General features: G+C 46.4%; 1 pseudogene; it reads right to left on the reverse strand.

Moving 5' to 3' along the window:
* Positions 1–909: 909 nt before the first annotated feature.
* On the reverse strand, positions 910–12,469 carry LOC119921900 (annotated as a pseudogene).
* Between the last annotated feature and the right edge of the window lie 753 nt (positions 12,470–13,222).

A 13,222-nucleotide genomic window follows, 5' to 3' on the forward strand; every position in this document is an offset into this window, starting at 1 on the left:
TATGTACAACCATATATACATATATACAGGTGCTGTGGGGAAGGGAAGGAGGTAAGATGGGAGGATGGAGAGGGGAACGAGGGGGAGAGGAAAGAAGGGGCTCAGTCTGGGAAGGCCTCCTGGAGGAGGTGAGCTCTCAGCAGGGCCTTGAAGGGAGGAAGAGAGCTAGCTTGGCGGATGGGCAGAGGGAGGGCATTCCAGGCCCGGGGGATGATGGGGGCCGGGGGTCGATGGCGGGACAGGCGAGAGCGAGGTACAGTGAGGAGATTAGTGGTGGAGGAGCGGAGGGTGCGGGCTGGGCAGTAGAAGGAGAGAAGGGAGGTGAGGTAGGAGGGGGCGAGGTGATGGAGAGCCTTGAAGCCCAGGGTGAGGAGTTTCTGCCTGATGCGCAGATTGATCGGTAGCCACTGGAGGTTTTTGAGGAGGGGAGTAATATGTCCAGAGCGTTTCTGGACAAAGATAATCCGGGCAGCAGCATGAAGTATGGATTGAAGTGGAGAGAGACACGAGGATGGGAGATCAGAGAGAAGGCTAGTGCAGTAGTCCAGACGGGATAGGATGAGAGCTTGAATTAGCAGGGTAGCGGTTTGGATGGAGAGGAAAGGGCGGATCTTTGCAATGTTGTGGAGCTGAGACCGGCAGGTTTTGGTGACGGCTTGGATGTGAGGGTTGAATGAGAGAGCGGAGTCGAGGATGACACCAAGGTTGCGGGCTTGTGAGACGGGAAGGATGGTAGTGCCGTCAACAGAGATGGGAAAGTCAGGGAGAGGACAAGGTTTGGGCTCAGAGTCTTTCCTCTAAGCCAAGCTGCTTAGCTCATCCACCTCAACTCAACAAGATGTGGCCTTTGGGATCTCGCAGCCCATTAAGGGCAGAGACTTTGCCTTCTTCAAGTCATCTACACCTTCCTTAGCCGCCCTTCCGGGAGCGGTCCAAAATCACTTCCTGTTCACTCAGCTGGAGGGCCTGAAGAGAGCAAGGGATAAACGATATCCGATAGCAAATGACGGAAAAATTTGCATATTTGTACCCTGAGTGAGAGCCTCATCACGTTTGCACCCATATTCTCCTGTAGTCCTTTTGAACATCGACATTTCCATATGTGACTATTTTAGCCATCTTTTCCTCATGGCTGTAAATTAACGAATTGCACTATCGCAGTATTCCTTCATTGTTAAGTGCTTAATATGGGTCGAGAACTGTTCTAAGCTCTGGGGTGGATAGATGCTCATGAGGTTGGACACAGTTTCTGTCCCACTATATCAATAATAATGGTATTTGTTAAGCACTTACTAAGTGCCAAGCACTATTCTAAGCGTAGGGGTAGATATAAGGTAACTGGGGCCCAGAGAAGCGAATCGACTTGCCCAAGGTCACATGGAAGACAAAAGGCAGAGCCGGCATTAGAACCCAGGTCCTCTGACTCCCAAGCCCGGGCTCTTTCCACTAGCCCACACTCTTTCCCACTGCTCACTGCATGTCTGCCATCCCCTTTAGAGTGGAAGCTCCTTGAAAGCAAGGATCAAATTTTCTACCTCTATCCTACCCTCCCAAATGCTCAATATAGTGCTCTGTACCCAGTAGGTGTTCACTTAATACTACTAGAGTGTAAGGTCAGGGATCAGATCTTCTATTTCTTTTCTACTCTCCCAGGGAACGGTAGAGTGCTCTGGACACAGTAAATGCTCATCCTATTAAAGTGTAAGCTTCTTGAGGGTAAGGACCATTCTTTCATTCATCCAATTGTATTTACTGAGTGCTTACTGTGTGCAGAGCGCTGTACAGAGTGCTTGGAAGTATGGTTCAGCAATAAAGACAGTCACCACCCACACCAGGCTTACTGTCTAGAAGGGGGGAGGCAGACATCAAAACAAGTAAACAGGCATCAATTGTATCAATATAAATAAATAGAATTATAGATTTATGCACATCAAAACAAGTAAACAAGCATTAATGTAAATAAATAGAATTATAGAGATGTACATATGTACACAGGTACCGTGGGGTGGGGAGGTGGGGTAGAGCCAAGGGAATGAGGTAGGGTGATGGGTAGGGGAGGGGGAGCTGAGAAAAAGGGGGGCATGGTCTTCTACCTTTATTATACCTTCCCAAGTGCTGAGAACAGCCTAGCGGCAAGGGCACAGGCACAGGCTTGGGAGTCAGATGTCGTGGGTTCGAATCCCGACTCTTCCACTTGTCTACTGTGTGACCTTCAGCAAGTCACTTGAATAATAATAATGATGGCATTTATTTGTGATGATGATGGCATTTGTTAAGCGCTTACTATATTCAAAGCACTGTTCTAAGCTCTGGGGAGGTTACAAGCTCCCATCCTCGTGTCTCTCTCCACTTCAATCCATACTTCATGCTGCTGCCCGGATTATCTTTGTCCAGAAACGCTCTGGACATATTACTCCCCTCCTCAAAAACCTCCAGTGGCTACCGATCAATCTGCGCATCAGGCAGAAACTCCTCACCCTGGGCTTCAAGGCTCTCCATCACCTCGCCCCCTCCTACCTCACCTCCCTTCTCTCCTTCTACTGCCCAGCCCGCACCCTCCGCTCCTCCACCACTAATCTCCTCACTGTACCTCGCTCTCGCCTGTCCCGCCATCGACCCCCGGCCCACGTCATCCCCCGGGCCTGGAATGCCCTCCCTCTGCCCATCTGCCAAGCTAGCTCTCTTCCTCCCTTCAAGGCCCTGCTGAGAGCTCACCTCCTCCAGGAGGCCTTCCCAGACTGAGCCCCTTCTTTCCTCTCCCCCTCGTCCCCCTCTCCATCCCCCCGTCTTACCTCCTTCCCTTCCCCACAGCACCTGTATATATGTATATATGGTTGTACATATTTATTACTCTATTTATTTATTTATTTATTTATTTTACTTGTACATTTCTATCCTACTTATTTTATTTTGTTGGTATGTTTGGTTCTGTTCTCTGTCTCCCCCTTTTAGACTGTGAGCCCACTGTTGGGTAGGGACTGTCTCTATGTGATGCCAATTTGTACTTCCCAAGCGCTTAGTACAGTGCTCTGCACATAGTAAGCGCTCAATAAATACGATTGATTGATTGATTGATTGATTACAACGTGATCAGAGTGTCCCACGCGGGGGTCACAGTCTTCATCCCCATTTTATGGATGAGGTAACAGAGGCACAGAGTACTTAAGTGACGACCAAAGTTACACACCTGACAAGTGGCGGAGCCGGGATTTGAACCCATGACCTCTGACTCCAAAGCCCGGGCTTTTCCCACTGAGCCACGCTGCTTCTCAGCGTGACTAACTGTGTCTGTGTCTCACTGTGTCTGTGTCTCTTACTACTCTGTGTCTCGGTTACCTCATCTGTAAAATGCTGTTGATGCCTCTCTACTTGTTTTGTTTTGTTGTTTGTCTCCTGTGAGCCCGTTGTTGGGTAGGGATTGTCTCTATTGCCGAATTGTACTTTCCAAGCGCTTAGTACAATGCTCTGCACACAGTGAATGCACAGTAAGTGTGATTGAATGAATGAAATGAATGAATAAAATGTAGATTGTGCCTGAGAGCCCCCGGGAAAATTCACGTGGGACAGAAGCCGTGTTCAACCTGATTGCCTTGTATCTATCCCAGAGCTTAGAACAGTGCTTGGCACACAGTAAGAGCTAAACAAATGCCATAATTAGTAGTAGGAGTAGTATTAGTAGTAGTGCAACCCTCCGTATGTAGTGGGTGCTCAATAAATGCCTTTGATTCCTTGACCTTGGATCTTGTTTCTGTTTACTCTCTCAACCATTTAGTTCAGTGCTTAGCACTCAAAAGGCACTCAATTAACACTGTTGGTCATTGATTGATTGATTGATTGATTGATTGATTGATTGATTGACGGATTGAGCGATCCCAAGAAGCCCTGTCCATGAGAAGCAGGGCGTGGGTAAAGCATACCGAGGCTACAGCACTGAGCTCATTGTAGGTTCGAAGTGAATATTGCCTGCTCCAGTAAGAATAATAAATATGCTATTTGTTAAGCACTTATTTTATACCGAGCACTGTTCTAATCCCTGGAAACGGCGTGGCCTAATGGATAGAGTGCAGGCTTGGGAGTCATAATGCCTGGGTTTGAATCCCGGCTCCACCTCTTGTATGCCGTCTGAGCCCCTCTAGACTGGAAGCTCGTTGTGGGCGGGGAATATATCTGCCAACTCTATTATACTCTACTGTGCCAAGCGCTTAGCACAGTGTTCTGAACATAAGAAGTGCTCAATAAATATGATTTTTTGATTGATTGGTATAGCCGAAGAAGCCTATCCACGTGTACAAAAAATCCAAGGGAGGTTGTGATTGCCAAAGTGCTGAGGAAGCTGATTTTTATTAATAACAATAAATAAACTTAATAAATAAGTTTTTATTACTAATATCAGTTCATAATAAATAACCTCATAATAACAATAAGAGTAGTGGTATTTGTTAAGCGCTTAGTCTGTGCCAATCACTCTACTAAAAATTGAGAGAAATAAAAGATAATCAAGCTGGGCACAGTTCCTGTTTGACATGAGACTCAAAGGCTAAGTAAAAGAGAGAATCTTTAAATCAGTCAATCAATCACGCTTATTGAGCATTTCTTCTAGGCAGAGCACTGTACTAAGCGCTTGGTGGAGTACAATAAAACAGAGTTGGTAGACACAGTCCCTGCCCACAATGAGCTCACAGTTTAGAGGGGAAAACCGGTATTGAAACCCCATTTTACAGATGAGGAAAATGAGGCCCTGAGAAGTGAAGTGACTTGCCTAAGGTCACTCAGCAGACAGAGCTGGGATTGGAACCCACAGCCCTGTACTAAGCGCTTTGCTTCCTGTTGAATTTTCCCAAACGCTTAATCCAGTGCTTTGCATGCAATGCACTTAATAAATACATTTAATACCACAGAAGAGAACTGGACTCAGTGAATTCAATTTCAAAGCCTTCCTTAAAAAATTCCATCTCCTCCAGGAAGATTTCTCAGATTAATTCCCAACCTTTCCTTCCAACACGTCTTTGCACTTTTATACTTTTATTCTTTCCTCAGCGCATATGCCTATGCAATGTTTATAACGCTGTTATTTATTGCCCCAGCAATGTACTCCCAGACTGAGCCCCCTTTTTTCCTCTCCTCCTCCCCATCCCCCCGCCCTACCTCTTTCCCCTCCCCACAGCACCTGTATTGATTTATTACTCTATTTATTTTACTTGTATATATTTACTATTCTATTTATTTTGTTAATGATGTGTATCTAGCTTTATTTCTATTTATTCTGATTACTTGACACCTGTCCACATGTTTTGTTTTGTTGTCTATTTACCCGTTCTAGACTGTGAGGCCGCTATTGAGTAGGGGCCGTCTCTATATGTTGCCAACGTTTACTTCCCAAGTGCTTAGTACAGTGCTCTGCACATAGTAAGTGCTCAATAAATATGATTGAATGAATGAATGAATGCTGAGATTGATACAAGATAAACTCATTGAACACAGTCCTTGTACTAATATTGTAAGAGGGAAGAATAAAGGATATTTCAATCCCCACTTCACCAATGAGGAAACTGAAGCGCAGAGAAGTTAAGGGGCTTTCCAAAAGTCACACAGCCAAAAGTAGCAGTTCAGGTTTCGAACCCATATCTCTTATCTTTCAGTCCTGGACTAGGCTAGTATTTGTAAAGTCACATATGACAGTATCACAAAGGATAATCAGTCGGTCAATCAATCAATGGAATTTATTGAGTGTTTACTTTGTGCAGAGCACTGGACTAAACATTTGGGAGAGTACAGCATAACAGAGTTGGTAGACACTGTTAAGCACTTACTATGTACCAGGCACTGTACTAAGGACTGAGTCAGATACAGGCTAATAAGTTTGGGCCCGGTCTTAATCCCCATTTTACAAATGAGGGGACTGAGACACAGAGATGTGACTTGCTCAAGGTCACACAACTGACAAGAGGAGGAGGCGGAATTAGAACTCAGGTCCTTCCGACAGTCAGGCCCGGCCTCTAACCACTAGGCCACACTGTTTCCCATGCTCCTTCTCCACCTCTCAGTCATGGTGTGAGCTGAGGGGGAACCCCTCTAGGAGAAAATAAAATCCCTCCTGCTGGCCCAGGGGTGCTGACAGCGTCCAGCGATCTGAGGAATTTGGAGGGACAGGCGGGAAGCAGGCCCGAGAAGGATTCAGGATAAAGTCCAGAATTCTTTCACATCCGCTGTTTATTTCCCCCACCTACCCCTCCTCACTGTGTGAGAACCGGGCCTTTGTGTGAATTGATTTTCCTCTAGGGAGAGGGGCTAAACTTTTCAGGTAGCTGCCATCTCCTTTTTTCGCTTCCCTCAGCCCTGGGAAGCCTCCACCGAATGCTCTGTCTAGCTGGTAGGCCCGTGAGACCTCGTTAGGAAGTCCACCCTCTTGTGTCTTATTAATAACTTTTTGAAAGTCTCCACGCGTTTCACCTTTAACGAGTCCACGAGAGACTCCCTGCATTGGACAACGCTTAGTTGCTAATATCCAACGAGCTCGTTTCAGAGCAACAGATATTGCTTCTGGTGGCTCTTGGGCTGCTGGGATGGAGGGAGGGCGGAAGGGTCCCCGGGAGGGCCGAGGCGGTGGTGGAATATGCTGACAACCTCTCACCCCGTCTCTGTTGTGTCCGAGAAGTGACACTCAGGCGCGGTCCCAGAATAGAGGAGGCCAAGGATGGAGGCGGCCGGGTAAATCAGCCAGCTTCATTCCTGATTGGAGTAAAGTCCTCCCGGCTCTCAGCTCCCAGACAAAGTCTCTTTAGACAGTTTTCCTCGGCTGACTAGTTGAATTCTCTCCTAGGTCTCGAGGCTTTGTTAAAATGTGATGGATGAGGTCATTGAAAACACAGACATGCACACATGTACATACGTTTACATTTATATCCATACGTGCATACCCCCATACTAACACACACACATAAACATGCTCACACACATACACGTTTGTGGTGTACATATATGCATTTGTATGTTTGCAGCCACACATATGTGCAAATAAAAATGATAATAATGATGTTGATGGCATTTATTAAGCACTTACTACGTGCCAAGCACTGTTCTTAGAACTGGGGTAAGTACCAGGTAATCAGATTGTCCCACGTGGGGCTCACAGTCTTAATCCCCATTTTGCAGATGAGGGAACTGAGGCACAGAGAAGCTAAGTGACTTCGCACGCACAAATCTGTATACATTATACCCATTATGTATATTATGTACATGATGTGTATATATCTATAATGCTGCTTATTTATATTGATGCTATTGATGCCTGTTTACTTGTTATGATGTCTCTCTCCCCCGTTCTAGACTGTGAGCCTGTTGTTGGGTAGGGATTGTCGTGGCTTAGTGGAAAGAACACGGACATGGGAGTCAGAGGTCGTGGATTCAAACCCCGACTCGGTCACTTGTCTGCTATGTGACTTTGGGCAAGTCACTTAACCTCTCTGTGCCTCAGCTGCCTTATCTGGAAAATGGGGATGAAGACTGTGACCCCAAGTGAGACAACCTGATTACCTTGTATCTACCCCAGCACGTAGAAAAGTGCCTGGCATATAGTGAGCACTTAACAAATACCAATATTATTATTATTATTATTATTATTATTGTTATTATTATTATTACTGTCTCTGTTGCTGAATTGTCCTCTTCCATGCGCTTAGTACAGTGCTCTCCACACAGTAGGAGCTCAATGAATACAATTAAATGAAATATGATTGAATGAAGTTGTGCTGAAGTGTATGTGCACAGATGTATAAGCATATATATGCATATATGCAAACATACACCCACATGTATTTGGGCATACATGTATGTGCATATGCACCTATATATGAATGCACAATCACAAATCACGTGACTACACTCACACATATACATGAACGCATATGCAGACGAATAAGCGCATACTTATGTGGGGGAAGCAGCAGTGGCTTAGTGGAATGAGCCCGGGCTTGGGAGTCAGAGGTCGCGCATTCTAATCCCAGCTCTGCCACTTGTCAGCTGTTTGACTTTGGACAAGTCACTTAATTTCACCGTGCCTCAGTTCCCTCATCTGTAAAATGGAGATGAACACCGTGAGCCCCACGTGGGACAACCTGATTACCTTGTATCTCCCCCAGCACTTAGAACAGTGCTCGGCACATAGTAAGCACTTAACATATACCGTCATTATTTATCTACACTCTCACACATACATATGCATACACACATACACGCACACTAGGGTGGCCATTCGCCAAATTTCTATACAGGACAAGTTTGGTTTCCAGCTCGTTTTTCTCCTGTCCAATCAATGAATCAGCGATGCTTATCTAGAGCCGACTGTGTCCTTAGTACTGAGCTAAGCATTTAGTTCTGTACTGTACTAAGCATTCAGCTCTAAGTACTAAGCACTGAGAAGAGTTTAAGAGAAGCAAGAGACAGTGTGTGCCTTGCCCTCATGGAGCTTACCATTCAATGGGAGGAGAGATCAAAAGTATTTGAAAGAATGAAAGTAGAAGGAAAAATGAGGATTTAACAGGAAATGCATCAGGATGAAATGGTTGAATAAAAAATTGAATACGTGTAAGTATGTATAAGGATGAATATAACAATTAATAAACATATACATGTGTATGTATCAATCAGTTGATAGCATTTATTGAATTTCTTCTCTGTACAGAGCACTGTACTAAAGGCTTGGGAGAGTATCAGTCTCCCCCTCTGGAATGTTAAATTCACTGTGGGCCCTATGTGGGACATGAACTTCTCCAACCTTATTAACCTGTATGTACCCCAGTGCTTAGTATAGTGCCTGTCATATAGCAAGCACTGAGCAAATACCATTTAGAAAAAAAAGCATGGAATCAGGATTTCAACCTTCCCTAAGTGTGGCAAATATTCCCACAGTGCTTCAGGGAAACACGCTTCATGTGTTAGCCATTTTGGTGCTATTTGGACCAAATACACTATCGATTATCGATCAATTGATGGCATTTATTGAGCACCTACTGAGTGCTAACCCTATACTAAGTACATTATAATTATTATTATTATCATTATTATTATCATTATAATATTGGTACTAAGGAGAGGGGTAGAAATAACTAATTCAGTTTGGACACATTCCCTGTCCCACACTGGCCTCACAGTCTATTGCATTTTCTGCTTATTTTGTGGTATTTGTTGAACACCCACCACGTGTCAGGGACTGTACTAAACTCGGGAGTCGAGGCAGGATAATCGGATAGGAAACAATCCGTGTCCCACATGGAGCTCACGGTCTTAATCCCCATTTTACAGATGGGTTAACTGAGGCACAGAGAAGTTAACTGGCTTCTCTGTGTGGAGGAGAGGGAGAACAGGGATGGAATCCCGATTTTACAAGGAGACTGAGGCACAGAAAAGTCAAGTGACTTGCCCGAGGTTACGCAGCAGACAAGCGGAGGAGCCGGGATTAGAACTCAGGTCCTTTGACTCCCAGACCCATGATCTTTGCACTAGACCGTGCTGCTTCAAATCCTTGAAGTATATACGACAATAGCTCTCATTACAGTGCTCTGTACACAGCAAGCGCTCAATAAATACGATTGAATGAGTAGTAAGTCATACGTTTCCTTCCCTTGAGTAACTTACAGTATAATGGAGATCCATGAGATCAATCTTTCACTGGCAGTTATTGAGCACCTACTCAGTGGTAGGTTTGGAACTAAATGCTTGGAAGAGTACAAGACACTTGTCCCCGGGCCTCAAGACGTTTACAGGTCAAAGGAGATAACGTGCAACCAATTTTGTTCTTTTCATTCTATCACGTACCTACTGAGTGCTAGACACTGTACTAAATGTTGAGGAGGTATGCAAAAGTGTAGCAAAGCACATAATAATAATAATAATGGTATTTGTTAAGTGCTCACTATATGCCAAGCACTGTTCTAAGTGCTGGGGTAGATACAAGGTAATCCGGTTGTCCCACGTGAGGCTCACAGTCTTCATCCCCATTTTCCAGATAAGGCAGCTGAGGCACAGAGAAGTGAAGTGGCTAGTATTTCATTCTCAAACATAATCAGAAAATCATTATTAGCATTATTAGTATTAATATCATCATCAGCATCAACACTGTGGCATTTGCTAAGTGCTTATTCTGTGTCAAGCACTATACTAAGCACTGCGGTAGACACATGCTAATCAGGTCAGACACAGTCTCTGCCCCAAAGGGGGCTCAGTTCGAAGTAAAAGGGGCAACATGATTTGAATCTCCATTTTATAGAAAAAAAACTGAAGCACAGTAAAGTGAAGTGACGAGTCCAAGGTCACACATCAGGCAAGTGGCAGAGTTGCGAGTAGAATCCAGGTCCCCTGACTTCCAGGCCCGTGCTCTATCCACTTGGCCACACTGTTTCTGTAAACTTGTCTATATATTTATGTATATCTATCAATCAAGCAAGCAGTCATATTTACTGAGCACTGACCGTGCAGAGCACTGTACCAAGCTCCTGGGAGAGTACAACAAGTTTACAGACAACAGGGGGAGACAAACATTCAAATAAATCATAGATTCAGTGCCACTTTAATCCTTTATCCTGGGTCCACTAGCTGTCAGCCCATTCTGATCTGTTTCACTGATTAGAGTACTTGCTAAAGTGCTTACTACATGCCAAGAACTGTGTTAGACACAATAGACATTGGGTTAGATAATATGATCAGGTCCCACATGGGACTCACAGTCCAAGTAGGAGGGAGAACAAGTATTGTACCTCCATTTGCAGATGAAGGAACTGAGACATAGAGAGTTCGTTTCATTCATTCAGTCGCATTTATTGAGCGCTTGTCATGTGCAGAACTCTGAACTAAGTGCTTGGGAGAGTACAATGAAGCAATAAACACACATGTTCTTTGCCCTCAACGAGCTTACAGTGTAGAGCTACAGTCTAGAACTACAGTCTAGAGACGTGAAGTGACTTGTCCAAGGTCACACAGCAGGTAGGTGGTGGAGCCAGGATCAGAACACACTGCGAGCTCGTTATGGGCGGGGAAAAGGTCTACTTATTGTTATATTGTACTCTCCCAAGTGCCTAGTACAGTACCGTGCATACAGTGCTCTACACACAGTAAGCACTCAATAAATAGAATTGAATGGTTGAAGGAATGAAAGGGAGCGCTCAATAAATACAATTGACTGAATGACTGAATGACGTCCTCTGACGCCCAGCTCCGTGAGCTTTCCAGTAGGCCACGCTGCTTCCGAGGTTGGTAAACTCCCCGTGGAATGAGTCTCCTGTTGCGTTTAACCAAGCACTCAGTCCAGGACACCATCTCCCGGGGGAGTCCAGTCCATAGCACTCCTATGGATGCCGAAGAGATTCCAGTGGGCCTAACTTCTGCCTCAGCAACTTCCGAAGGGCCCCCTTGACTTCCTCGTGCCTCAGGCCGTCGATAAGGGGTTTGAGGACGCCATAAAGCATGCCCAAGAGCCCGTCGCTTCCGGGAGAGTGATCGGAAGGAGGCGTACGTAGGTGTAGGTGGAAGGGCCGTAGAAGAGGCCTACGGCTAGCAGGCAGGAGGTGCAGCTGGACCAAGCCCGGCACTTCCCCTCGGCCGAGTGGCCCTTCAAGATGACGGCTACGATGAGAACCTAGGAGCCTAAAGTGATGGAGAAGGCGCCGATCCCGCCCACCGCCAGAGCGGGACAGGGACGTCTCAGTAATAAAAAAATCATAATGATGATGGCATTTATTAATCGTGTTCTATGTGCAAAGCACTGTTCTAAACGCTGGGGAGGTTACAAGGTGATCAGGTTGCCCCACGTGGGACTCACAGTCTTAATCCCCATTTTACAGGTGAGATAACTGAGGCACAGAGAAGTTACGTGACTTGCCCGAAGTCACACACCTGACAAGTGGCGGAGCCGGGATTTGAACCCATGACTCCAAAGCCCGGGCTCTTTTTGCTGAGCCACGCTGAGCCACCCGGTTGGAGCGGCAGAAGGTCAGCGTGAAGGTGAAGGACTTGTGCCGGCGGGAGTTGGAGCGGGCCGGCCAGGCTCCAGCCACCAGCACGAGACACACCCTCCCATCCATAAAAACAGCATAGAGGAGAGGGCGGAGGACGGCCAAGCCATGCTCAGAGGCCGTGACCGCCAGGAGCAAGACATCCATCCCCGCCGGGGCCACCAGGAAATAGAGCTGCAGGGCGCACCCGACCAACGAGATCGCTGGTCTCCGGTGGCGAGGCCCCACAGCATTTTGGGCACCGCGGCCGTAGGGCGTGAAATGTCTAGCAACGACAGGTTGGCAAGAAAGATGTACGTGGGCGTGTGGAGACGGCGGTCGGCGAGAAGGGCGAGGAGGAGGGCACCGTTGACCAGGAGCGTTGCCGAGTAGACCACGTCGAAGGCCACGAATCGCACCTCCGGCCAATCCGACAGTCCCTTCAGGAGGAATCCGATTAACCGGGTCCCGTTTTCCTCTGCCATCCACGGGCGGTTACCTCGATTCCTTCATTCATTCCAACGCATTTATTGAGCACTTACTGTGTGCACTTACTCGATCCGACTGTGGGCAGGAAGGACCTGGGTCTAATCTGAAAAGAAGCAGCATGGCCTAATGGATACAGTTTAGGCTTGGGAGTCAGAAGGACCTAGGTTCTAATCCCGGATCTGTCACTTAATCTGTGTGAACTTGGGCAAATCATTTTCCTTCTACAGCCCACCCCGCACCCTCCGCTCCTCTGCCGCTAATCTCCTCACCGTGCCTCGTTCTCGCCTGTCCCGCCATCGACCCCCAGCTCACGTCACCCCCCGATCCTGGAATGCCCTCCCTCTGCCCATCCGCCAAGCTAGCTCCCTTTTTTCTTCAAGGCCTTACTGAGAGCTCACCTCCTCCAGGAGGCCTTCCCAGACTGAGCCCCTTCCTTCCTCTCCCTTCTGTCGCCCTCCATCCCCCTCATCTTACCTCCTCCCCTTCCCCACAGCACCTGTATATATGTATATATGTTTGTACATATTTATTACTCTATTTATTTATTTATTTATTTTACTTGCACATATCTATTCTATTTATTTTATTTTGTTAGTATGTTTGGTTTTGTTCTCTGTCTCCCCCTTTTAGACTGTGAGCCCAATGTTGGGTAGGGACTGTCTCTATATGTTGCCAACTTGTACTTCCCAAGCGCTTAGTACAGTGCTCTGCACACAGTAAGCGCTCAATAAATACGATTGATGATGATG

The sequence above is a fragment of the Tachyglossus aculeatus genome, unplaced genomic scaffold (genome assembly GCF_015852505.1).
Source record: "Tachyglossus aculeatus isolate mTacAcu1 unplaced genomic scaffold, mTacAcu1.pri SUPER_32, whole genome shotgun sequence".
NCBI lineage: Eukaryota > Metazoa > Chordata > Mammalia > Monotremata > Tachyglossidae > Tachyglossus > Tachyglossus aculeatus.